The sequence below is a fragment of the Manis javanica genome, chromosome 4, assembly GCF_040802235.1.
Source record: "Manis javanica isolate MJ-LG chromosome 4, MJ_LKY, whole genome shotgun sequence".
NCBI lineage: Eukaryota > Metazoa > Chordata > Mammalia > Pholidota > Manidae > Manis > Manis javanica.
The window spans coordinates 93,104,264-93,116,205 of NC_133159.1; positions in this window are offsets into that span (position 1 = coordinate 93,104,264).

Genomic DNA, 11,942 nt, shown 5'->3' on the forward strand with positions numbered 1-11,942 from the left:
CCATCCTCCCCAGTCCCTTTCCCTTTGGTAACTGTTAGTCCATTCTTGGGTTCTGTGATTCTGCTGCTGTTTTGTTCCTTCAGTTTTTCTTTGTTCTTATACTCCACATATGACTGAAATCATTTGATACTTGTCTTTCTCCGCCTGGCTTATTTCACTGAGCATAATACCCTCTAGCTCCATCCATGTTGTTGCAAATGGTAGGATTTGTTTTCTTCTTACGGCTGAATAATATTCCATTGTGTATATGTACCACATCTTCTTCATCCATTCATCTACTGATGGACACTTAGGTTGCTTCCATTTCTTGGCTATTGTAAATAGTGCTGCGATAAACATAGGGATGCATCTGTCTTTTTCAAACTGGGCTGCTGCATTCTTAGGGTAAATTCCTAGAAGTGGAATTCCTGGGTCAAACGGTATTTCTATTTTGAGCATTCTGAGGAACCTCCATACTGCTTTCCACAATGGTTGAACTAATTTACATTCCCACCAGCAGTGTAGGAGGGTTCCCCTTTCTCCACAACCTCGCCAACATTTGTTGTTGTTTGTGTTTTCGATTGTGGCGATCCTTACTGGTGTGAGGTGATATCTCATTGTGGTTTTACTTTGCATTTCTCTGATTAGCAATGTGGAGCATCTTTTCATGTGACTGTTGGCCATCTGGATTTCTTCTTTAGAGAACTGTCTGCCCATTTTTTAATTGGATTATTTGCTTTTTGTTTGTTGAGGTGTGTGAGCTCTTTATATATTTTGGATGTCAATCCTTTATTGGATCTGTCATTTATGAATATATTCTCCCATACTGTAGGATACCTTTTTGTTCTATTGATGGTGTCCTTTTCAGCTTGATATAGTCCCACTTGTTCATTTTTGCCTTTGTTTCCCTTGCCCGGGGAGATATGTTCATGAAGAAGTCACTCATGTTTATGTCCATGAGATTTTTCCCTATGTTTTTTTCTAAGAGTTTTATGGTTTCATGACTTACATTCAGGTCTTTGATCCATTTGGAGTTTACTTTTGTGTATGGGGTTAGACAGTGATCCAGTTTCATTCTCTTACATGTAGCTGTCCAGTTTTGCCAGCACCATCTGTTGAAAAGACTGTCATTTCCCCATTCTATGTCCAAGGCTCCTTTATTGAATATTAATTGACCATATATGTTTGGGTTAATGTTTGGAGTCTCTATTCTATTCCACTGGTCTGTGGCTCTGTTCTTGTGCCAGTTAAATTATTTTTTAATTAAGGTACCTACGTTGTTTTTTTAGACATAATGCCATTGCACACTTAGTAGACTACCAGATAAGGTAAACATAACTCCTATGTGCTCTAGGAAACCAAAAAAACTCATTTGACTCACTTTATTACAATATTCACCTTATCACAGAGGTCTGGATGCAACCAAACCTACATGACATCCAAGGTATGCCTGGGTAGTAATTTGTTTTTGGGTTAGGGCCAGGAAGTAAGTAAATGCGGGGGAAGTAAGTAAATTGAAGAAGTGCAGGATCAGATTCTATATTTAAAATTTCAGCACATTGCTCATCATGGATTTTTTGCATTAACGATCTTTAAACGTGGCATTTAGATGCTCCTCATCTTCGTCACTGAGTCTTTCGGTGTCCCTCTGCCAAATCTGCTGCAAAGGCAAGTCCCTCAGGTGCCTCACCTGAGTCCTGCCCTGCTACTGCCAGTTGCAATTTTGTTACTTTGAATCAAAATCATCGTCAAGGTGAAAAAAAGAAATAGAGTTTGATAAAAGCTGTCAGGAAACTCGGTAATCTGCACGGGCTGTCAGAGTGAGATTCTGACACACAGGCCAAGGGGGGCATCTGCGGGCTAACAGTGCCCTGCGGGAGGCAGGGAGGCTGCATGGAGGGAGTGCCTGAGCGGCTCACAAAGCCTCGCGGCTCATTGCTTGGCTCTCACAAAATGTCTCCAAAGGCCCTATGAAGCCTCTGCGGCTTGGAACTCCGCGGGAGGAGGACAGGCAAGCAAGCTACGTGCGGGCTTCCCTCTTCCTCTCTTTCCCTTCTTGGTAGAAGCTCTGCGGGGGCTTTGACCCCCTCGCGCTCCCAGCTGTGGTCCCCCCTCCAGGAAGCCACCGCAGGGGCCCAAGCCGTCTCAGGCCGTGTCAGGGGCGCAGGGGTGCAGACCCTCCTGGGCAGTCCGCGCTGCATGAGGGGCTCCTCAGCGGGTGGAACCAGCCGCCACCGCTTCCGACCGTGGGAGCACAGTGGCTGCGCCAGGGTCCTCTGGCGGAAAGCAGGGTGCGTGGCCAGGATCCAGGCAGAGCCAGGCAGATCCGGGGTGCACATAATGGCTCTGCTACAGAGCCCCGCCTCCCATTTTGGGGGGCCTTAAAGGCCTAAATATTTTTAAAAGAACAGTAAACATTAAAGTTCTAGGAGAAAATAAAAGAGCCTACCTTTATTATTTGGAGAAAGAAAAGACTTTCTTAAATAAGACACAAAAAAGAAGAATCATAAGAAAAAGCCTTATCAGTTTAATAGTACTAAGAACTAAGTTTTGTATAAACAGTGGATCTCAATGGGGGGCAATTTTGCTCCCCAGGGGACATTTGGCAATACCTAGAGACATTTTTGCCTGATGAGCTCGGGGTTGGGGGGGGTAGAGAGGGTGGGGACCACTCCTAGCATGTAATATATTGAGGCCAGGGCAGCTGCTGAACCCCCTGCAGTGCACAAGACCGTGGCCACACCAGAGAGCTACCCTGCCTGGCGAGTCAATAGTGCCAAGGTTGAGAAACGCACCATAAAACAAGGTAGATGGACAAGTTAAAGACAGCAAAGTTGTGTGGTGTGTGTATCACCCTGATAAAAGATTAGAGGCTAATGTGGAGAATTAGAAATCAGTAAGAGAAAAATTCAACAGGGAAATGAGATATCATTTCTCATGCTTTCTATTGATAAAACATTTTTAAATCTAATAATATCAAGTGATAATGGGAATACAGGAAAAGAAGATCTCATATATTGCTGGCAACCATGTGAATAGTTACAATTGCCTGGTACAGAAAGCTTTTTGACAGAGTGTTTTAAAATTTGAAATGCCCATACCCTACCATCTGAATGTCAGCAAGTGAGATGTGTCTCTCTTAGATCTCTTGCTTACAACACCGGGTGTGAACTCCGCTATGCATTTTCTCTCTTCCTGATGATGGAATTTGGAGCTAACTTTGACCTCGCTTCAATCATGCAGACAAGGCTAAAACAGAAGGAAAGTATATAATTGGCCATGGTAGAGCCATTGTTCTGTCTGAGGGGTTCACCTCGGGACTGCTGTGTGGACAGAACATAAATGGCTACTTTAAAAAATCAACTGTATTTGGGGGATTGCTTTGCTAAAGTAGCTTGCTTTTACCCTAATACAATGTAAGTGTGTGCAGAGTATGTAAAAAGCACAGGAAATCCAAGATTGTACTAACAGTTACCAAAAGGAAAGGGACTGGGGAGGAGGGGTGGGAAGGGAGGGATGGGGGGGGAAAAAGGGGGGGCATTACTATTAGCATGTATAATGTGTGTGTGGGGGCACGGGGAGGGCTGTGCAACACAGAGAAGACAAGTAGTGATTCTACAGCATCTTACTACGCTGATGGACAGTGACTGTAATGGGGTTTGTGGGGGGGACTTGGTGATGGGGGGAGTCTAGGAAACATAATGTTCTTCATGTAATTGTAGATTAATGATACCGAAATTTAAAAAAATAAAAGCACAGAAAAGATTTGGAAGATTACACACAGAACTCAGAGTAACTTCCTCTGGGCTGGGGTAGGGGGCTGGATAGGTTCAGGATCAGTGGTCAAAGCACTCATTCTGTGATGTTCTCTTTTAAATAAGAGAAGGTACTCACATACCATTCATTTTTAAAACAACTGACTGAGATTATGTTGACAAAGCACATTCAACAAATCGGAGCACGTTAATAAGAGGCAGGTGCTTGATAACTAAGAACACACGATTTGCTCTCAGGAGACCTGGGGCTGTGGGCATGCTGGCAGGTGTTTAGCAAGAGCAACCAGCTGTATGTCTGACACAGAGAGTTCAGGGGGTGGTCGCCTCCTGGGGTGGGAGGAGGTCACTGTGCAGGAGGTCAGTTCAGAAAGTCGGTGGATTCCTGTGCTGCCAGATCTGCAGGGGTGAAAGCTCAATGGCACAGCCAGATCCTGGGGAGGGAGGCTTATGGACAGGATCAGGAATAAATTAGAGGCGGGAAGGCGACTGCTGGCCTCTACTCTCCATAGAGCCCTGAAACATGGCATCTACCTCCTGGCTGCCAGTCAAGTGCTCAACTACGTCCTAGAATGGCCCATCACCACATCTAAACGCAGCTGTGTCTTCCATAAGCATTTCCATTTTCATTTCAACTTCATAGGCTGCAAATGCTGCAGAGACTAAAGATGGAAATGTGTTATCCTGTGTTAGAGTCCCTGATATTTGTGTGCTTAATCTTTAATATTTTCAATTAAATCAGGAGGAAATCATTATGCAAACCATAATTTCACCATCCACAGGGAAATGATTAGTTTATTATCCTTGAGAGGTTTGTATCAGGACATCTAAATCTTTAGATAAGCAGCTAATTTAATTTAAGTTTTCCTGCTAAGATTTCATACTCTAGGGTAATATATTTAAAAAGGAAATATGAGGACTGTAAGTGAAGAAAATAAGCACAATTATTAATAAACAGAAATTGGGCTGTTATCCCTCTTAGGTCTCCAAAGGTCTTTCTCACATACCATCTCATTTATTCTTAAATAATAAAGCAAAAGTTCCAAAAACAATATATCACAGTTATACTTGAGGAAGCTGTGTTTCAGGAAAAGTCTTATTTTTGTGTGTTTACATTATCAAATTTAACACTTTGAATTGTAAGTTTTATGGCCAAAAGAGGCCATTCCACAGCAGATGGATAACCTGGTTAAGCTCACCCGGTGACAGAGCAAGGACTGGACACCAGCTTTTCTGTCCTCCACCCAGCCTTCTCTCTTCCACGCCGTACTATCTCCATTATTGACAACTAGTCATTTGTTTAAAAATTAAATTTTAGTTAAGATTTAGATATAGCACTTACCACTTTATATTGAAATTGTGTTTTCATATCAGTCTTTCCAATAGATGGGGAGCTCTGAGAATAAAAAGTACATATTATTTATTTTTATACATGCCTAATGTCTGGCACCTAGTGAGCGAGCATCCACGAAAACCTGTTGAGTTAATTAATCCACTGTCAGTGGTGGCATGAGTATTTGGTGCTTGTGCTTCCCATCCACATTTACCGTGTTCTGGGTTGATTTCATGTTCTTTACAGTTGTGTGCCTCTCCCTGCTCCTTTTTGTCCTATTTATGTACTTCAAATGGAAAAGGCAAAACCTGACCTCATTTCTTATCCCTCAGGCTCCTCTTCTTTATTAAGTTGAAACCAAAAATATTACACCATGGAAAGATGTTTGGTTCAAGCCCCTCTTCCTGTAGATAGCCATGAGGACAGACTGCCTGACATGAGATTTATTCTTTCATAATGGAATAAAAATTAACTTCATGGAAACAGTGCATACAGCCAGAGGTAATTCAGTGACTCAATGAATGAAATATTACATAACCAAACAGCCTGATTGGCTATTCTTGATTCAAAAAGCACTATAGTTTACAAAGTTTAATTTCTTTTCATTGTTTCCAAGTCTGTCATTGTATAGTAATTACTACATAACCCTCCCTGGAAACCCTGCCTTCCTCTCAACCTTCCGCTCATCCTATTCCTGCCCTTGTAGGTGACCCACACCCACCCACACTAGACTTCACTGGGACTGATTTAAAAAGTCACCACACAAAAGGCAGGTCCCTGCTCTGCCTCCAGGAAGCTCCCAGCCCCCTCCTGCTGGCCCACCCCACCGTCGTCCCACTCAGTTTCCAGGTTCCTCCACGCGCTCAGTTAGGGTTTGTACCCAGGCCCCCGCGCTTTCCTAGTGACGTGGATCAATGATTCAGCCTGGACTTCTGTCCCCCTGGGATGGAACCCCCCAGATCTGCCTCCTCCCTCCGCCCCCACAGCCCCGGCCAGCACTGGCCACAGACGAGCAGAGCGCCCCTGGGAGTGCAGACCTCGGGGAGCCCCGCCTGGCAGGCGCCAACTCCTCAAGCTGCCACCCCATTGTTACCTGTCATCTTTACACATTTTAGATCCTCCCCCCACTTGTCAGCTTCCCTCAAACCTTAGCCCATGAAGATCTGCACACCGAGCCTCTCCCATACTCCCCTTTCCTGCTAAACACCGGGGGTGGGAGGTGGGATGTGTGAGCTCCTCCCTGATCACCTCTAGACCATCCTCCCCACAGGCACTGCCTCATTAAATCCCTGCTCCACCACGGGTCCCGCCACCTGGCCACTTAGTCCCCGCATGGGCAACATTTTCTCCCCATACCCTGGTTACTCCCTCTCATTCATTCAGCTCCAGGCGGCGGGTCACCGAGATCGTCCTCACCTGAACTGTTCTCCACCAGATTTACAACTCCAAATCTCTGCCTGGCCCAACCTCTCTCCTCCCAGTGAGTCAGTCATTCCCACCATTCTTACTCTTCAAACTCTTTAGGATATCAACCCACGCCCTTCTCTGTGCATTAGCCCTCTTCCCCCCTCACTCTGCTTTGGTTCCAAGGTCCTAACTCCCAGTGTTCACAATTTCCTCTCTCCTCCCTGTGCTTCCACAGCCCCTGCCCAGCCAAGCCGTGGGTGAGTCAAGCCGTCTGCTGTCTCTGTGCACACGTCTGGGATGTCAAATGCTGCTGCAGAAACTGAGTGTGCTAGGTCAGGGCCGTCCTCTCCGTCACCCGCTTCTCTCCTTCCCCTGGCGAGTGCCATGGGGTGCAGGCATGGGTCCGCTCGGTCCTCAGCTCACCCGGGGTCTCCCAGCTCATCCCGCGGTCCGGGCCTTCCTCCTGCCTCACCGCTGGCACTCCCGCTCACCTCCACTGCTTCTCATCGCGCAAACCCCTTTCTGGGGGTGCTCAGGTTCATCCTCTATCTTCTCCCTCTTAGACTTACTCCTTAGATAATCATCTCATCTCTCGGCTTTAAATACTATCTAGATGCTGATAACTCCCAAGTGTGTGTGTTTAGCTTGGGCCTCTCCCCTGAATTTCAGAAACAGCCTTCTTAAAGTTTTGCCTAGAGTATCTCGTAGGAATCTTGACTTTCCTATGGCCCAAACCCAATTCTCCACCTCCCCCTCAGCCTCACCTTTTTGGTATTCATGCTGTCTTTCTATAAGGAAGGCAGCTTTGTCATTTTATCTTTCTTAGGTCAAAAACTTAGAGTCATCCTTGACTCAACAATTTCTTTTAAAACTCCATCTAATTTGTCAACAAATCCTGTCAGCTCTGCTTCCTGACCTCCTCCACACAGGAGGGCACTGGAGAATATTGCCCTTTACTTAAAGTCCTTTCATCTCAACCATTAGTTATTTATATGCAGTGGTCACAAGGAAACCAGTTCACAATGGTCCTCAACCCTGGCTGCACATTGGAGACCCTAGGAGGAGACTTTTAAGAGGTCTGGTGTCCATATTCCACCCCAAGAGCTTTCTATCAGTTGGTGTGGGGTATGGCCTAAGATTTTTAAAAGCCACTCCTGGGCCTGACCCAGATGGTTCTAATGTACTACTAAGTTTTTGAACCACTATAGTAGAGCTTAAAAAACAAGAGAAACTTGTGAAAATCATTAGCATTACCCAGTTGTCTTGCCAATGGGTTTCAGACCTGGGCAAGTTCACTATGGATTCAATGTGACCAAAGAAATGACAGCAAAACTTTCTTTGGGGTGACAGGGTTTATTACCCTGCTTGTTCTCCTGGCAGTAGATCAGGCACTAGCCTCTCTGCCTCCACGCAGAGCCCCAGGCCAAGCTCTCTATATAGCAGCAATAATAGCTTATTGCCTAAAGGTGTGGAAACAGTAGCCTAGCAACAGGCCATTTACATCATCAGGTGGTTTAAGTTCGGTGAGGATCCTGGCCATAGGAACCCCAACTTCCCCACACCAGTGTTTAAATATCAAGTAGATTTCAGAATCAGTATCTGTCTTGTCAATAGGTTTCAGCCCTGGGACAAGTTTGCTATGGATTCAATGAGACAGAAAAATGACAGTAGAACATTCTTGGAGTGAAAGGGTTTATAACCAACTTTATTACCACAGTGGCAGGTCAATCACTAGAATCCCGTCCACTCAGCGAGTCTGCAGGCAGCAAGCCTGTCCCTGCTTCTGGGCCTCTCTGCCCCTGCAGCCATCTCAGCCTCTGTCCTCAGCGCTGCCACCACTCCAGCCTCTGTGCTGCCCACACATGTGCAGTGAGCAAGCCGACCAGGGCCAGGTGAGAATCCTGCCCACAGGAACCTTCACTGTCTCCACAGTATCACACTCTAAAAACAACATCCCCAAGTTAAACAATAATTAAAAGTGGGAGGCTGTGTCAATGTGTGTCATCTATTCTCTTGAATGAACCTTATAATGTTAATCTTTTATAATCTTTTCTGACTCATTTTTATAAGAATCTTTTTGTTTTAAATATTGATCATTTTGCAAGGAAATCCTACCACTGGCTAAACATTGGCTGGAAATCACCAGATCTCAGGTCTGGCTCCTCTCTGTTTTGTTTTGTTTTTTTTTAAGCACAGACATTTTTCTGTGAATTTTGAGGGAAATGAGCTGAAGAGCCCATCTCAGTTTTAGGCAGGGTTGAAGGAGTTTAACAATGTAACAAGGCCAGTTTTTATCACCTTGATTTTCAATTTTTGCACCTTTTTCCTCCAAAGGCCTTGAGGCTGTGGTTTACAGGCTCCTCGTGGGTTTCCAGTTACAAACAAGGGTAAAGAGACAATTGGGAAGCAGAGAATGATCCTGCAAAGGGCACTCAGGCACTGGTAGGCGGGTGGGAGGAGGAGGTTGAGGAGGTGGGGGCCAGGCACCCCTTCTCAGTTCCTTCTACTTAAGGGAGCTGGGAAAGCAGCTAAGGAGTTTGTGGGACCCAGGAGGGGGGCTCTGCCATCAAATTAGAACCTAACATTTCTCTTCTTCATCCTAATTCCTGTTTTTCTCTCATCAAAATTTGTAAATGTTTCTACCTGTTTACTGGAACTAAAGACTATTCCTGGTTAACCCTAAAATATGGACTGAGTTGCTTGATTTTCCTATTAAATTCTTCCTCAGATGCTTATTGTTCAAGGGATACACCACCTGAAACCTGAATTGCATTTCTTTTAGAACATGTCGACCGGAGTGCAAAATCAATGAAAACAAGTTCTTGTTTAAAAAAAATCCCTCAAAGAGAATGAAGTAAACTCAATTTTGCGGTGCATTTTACTTTGTTTGTTTTATTTTATTTTTACACTTACTTTACCAACCTTGTACTTCAAGCTTGAGTCATGAGTACATTTCTCAAAATATTTTAAGCAAATGAAAAAATATTCATCACACTATGAAAACAAATATCCCAAAATATCTTCTCTGGTCACAATGTTATCCGAACATTTAGCTGTAACTCTGTATGTGACTGGTAACACTTGTTTATTTCACTCATTTCCAATTGGTCTTGTAAAACAAGGAATTTTTCTATTTATGAAAAATTGTCAAAAAAAACAACAACAAGCCTTTCTCTTCGGTGCTGCACATAAAGGGTCTTCTTTGTCACCTCCTCCTGGAATGGTAACCAGCCAACCCTACCTTCCCTCCTCTAACCGAGGCAATGTGGGTCTGTGCAGGAAATCTAAATCTGGCCCGCAGCACCCCAGTGATTTTCCAGGAGAGGCAAACGGAGGAAGCAGAGCTGAGAGGCTTGTGTTCCTTTCCGGGCGCCTGCCGTGCAGAGCTGGGAGAAGTCTGCTACCTAGTGGAAGACGGAGGCCACGGCAGTTACTCGGAATGGCAGTTAGGTGCCAGTGCCTTAAGGTCGCCAAGGAACTGCGCCTGGAGTCCTGGGCTGTGGTCTCAAGAGGATGCTTAACAGCAGCAAACAATACTCAAACCCAAAACACGAAAGGTTCCTTCATATGCATGAAAACTGCACGGTAGTGAGCTACAGAAAATGCCTCTTCAGAAAGTAATGCCACATGTTTTATTTAACAAATTCCATCTCATTTCTACAGTGATTATCAATATATTTATTGTGTGTGTCTTTTCCTGAACAATGGTGAGAACACAAGGTGGGAGTATACTTATCCCCCATTATGATTCAAGTTGTATAAAATTTCTATACAGAGAATGTTTTTATCGGCTCAGATGTGAAATCCATCTTAGTTTATGGCTGTTGTTCAAAAACTACTAAAATGTTCAAGTATAGTTAAGGGATTAGGAAGTGGCGCCCAGGCCAGGCCACCCCGAGGTATCCATGCTCCCTTTTGACTTGGTCACACATTTCCAATTTGCTTTATGTCTTAAATGATCTACTTTCCATTACAGTGGCACATGCCCAGGTATCTTACAAAGGCCTCCGTCCCCTGGCCCACCCCTTCCCGCCTCTAGTCCTGTTCCCCAAGGTAAATACTTATAGGTCTGTTAGCTTCTGCTTTCGGCTTTTTCCACCTAATCTCCTTAAACAAAATGCTCCTGCCGCTAGCTCCTGGAGCTAGACCTGGTGGCGGTGGGCTGCCTTCGTCTGGGCTCCCTCAGAAGCTCACCCCAAGACAAGGATTCATGGGCAGGTTGCAGAGGGAGGATGAGGCAGGGAAGGGAGCCAGGAAAGAGCACGTCAGCACACCAGCTGCCACTGTGGGCGCCTGGAGCCAGACCCCAGTGCAGAAGTGGGAGCCAGGGAGAAGGGAGCCCCAGGTCACCAGTTTGAGGCAACGCTGGTCACACGGGCAGCCAAGTAAGCTCCAGTGGCTGGAGACTCTCCCGAGGAAGCAGAGTCTGGCAACTGGACACAGAGCCCCTGTGTACAGCCACAGTCACCAGAAATCACTTTGAATCAAAGACTCTTACGTCTTTTGCAAACATCTAAGTTACCTGCAGAGAGGATGCCGGGAGTCCAGGGGGAAGAGATGTGCTATTAGGAACAAAGAGAAAAAGGGGTGAACCCAGAGGCTGGGAAGGACACAAAGGTTCGTGGGTCCAAAATTAAGAGAGATTTGCATTCGGCTCCTCACTCCTTCAGAATGGAAAGGCCAGACGCCAGGCACAGATATCCCACATCCTACCAACTAGCCCCATGCCACGCACAGCACAGCCATTGGGGCTGAGAGACCATGCTGGCTGGAACAAAGAGTGCCTCAGCAGTGATTGGTGGGCCAAGACCCTAGGTCAATGGCATAAACTGCGTGGTCTAAGAGCTTCCCGCTGGATTTAAGCTGCCTTGAAATTAGGAAATGCCATGTTTTTTGCACATACCAGCTGGCTCAGTAATGTACATGTGGGATCTCCCATGGGGGCTGAGTGATGTGCATCTGCAGCCAACATTGATTACAGGTACTGGAATTTAGGCTAATTCATCCTGAGCTCATGGCCATGACTGTGTTGTTGAACTGGTATAAAGACAAATGTAAACTCAGAAAACATAACTAACTAGTGAATACCAAGGGTCTGCAATAAACTTAGGTTTGATAGAGTATCTAAGAATGCTTTAAAATCATTTGACACCAGCACCTTCTTCAAGAATAACAGATACAAATCACTTCTTTGTTACTATTATCCTGACTTTGTGAAAGTGAATTCAAAGCGGTACAATATCAACTAACAAATAAATAAGTAAAAAGATTGTTTCCAATATTGCACAGTTCATATATACATTATAAACAAGCAAATGCTGGGCAGAAACAAGGTGGTCAGAGGAGTAAGGGCACTGATAACCTTGTTAGTTTGCCAAAATTAAAGTTCTCTGTGATTCCTAGGAAAGTATCTAGAAAGATGTTAAGGTCTCTAAGTCAACTTCTCTTTT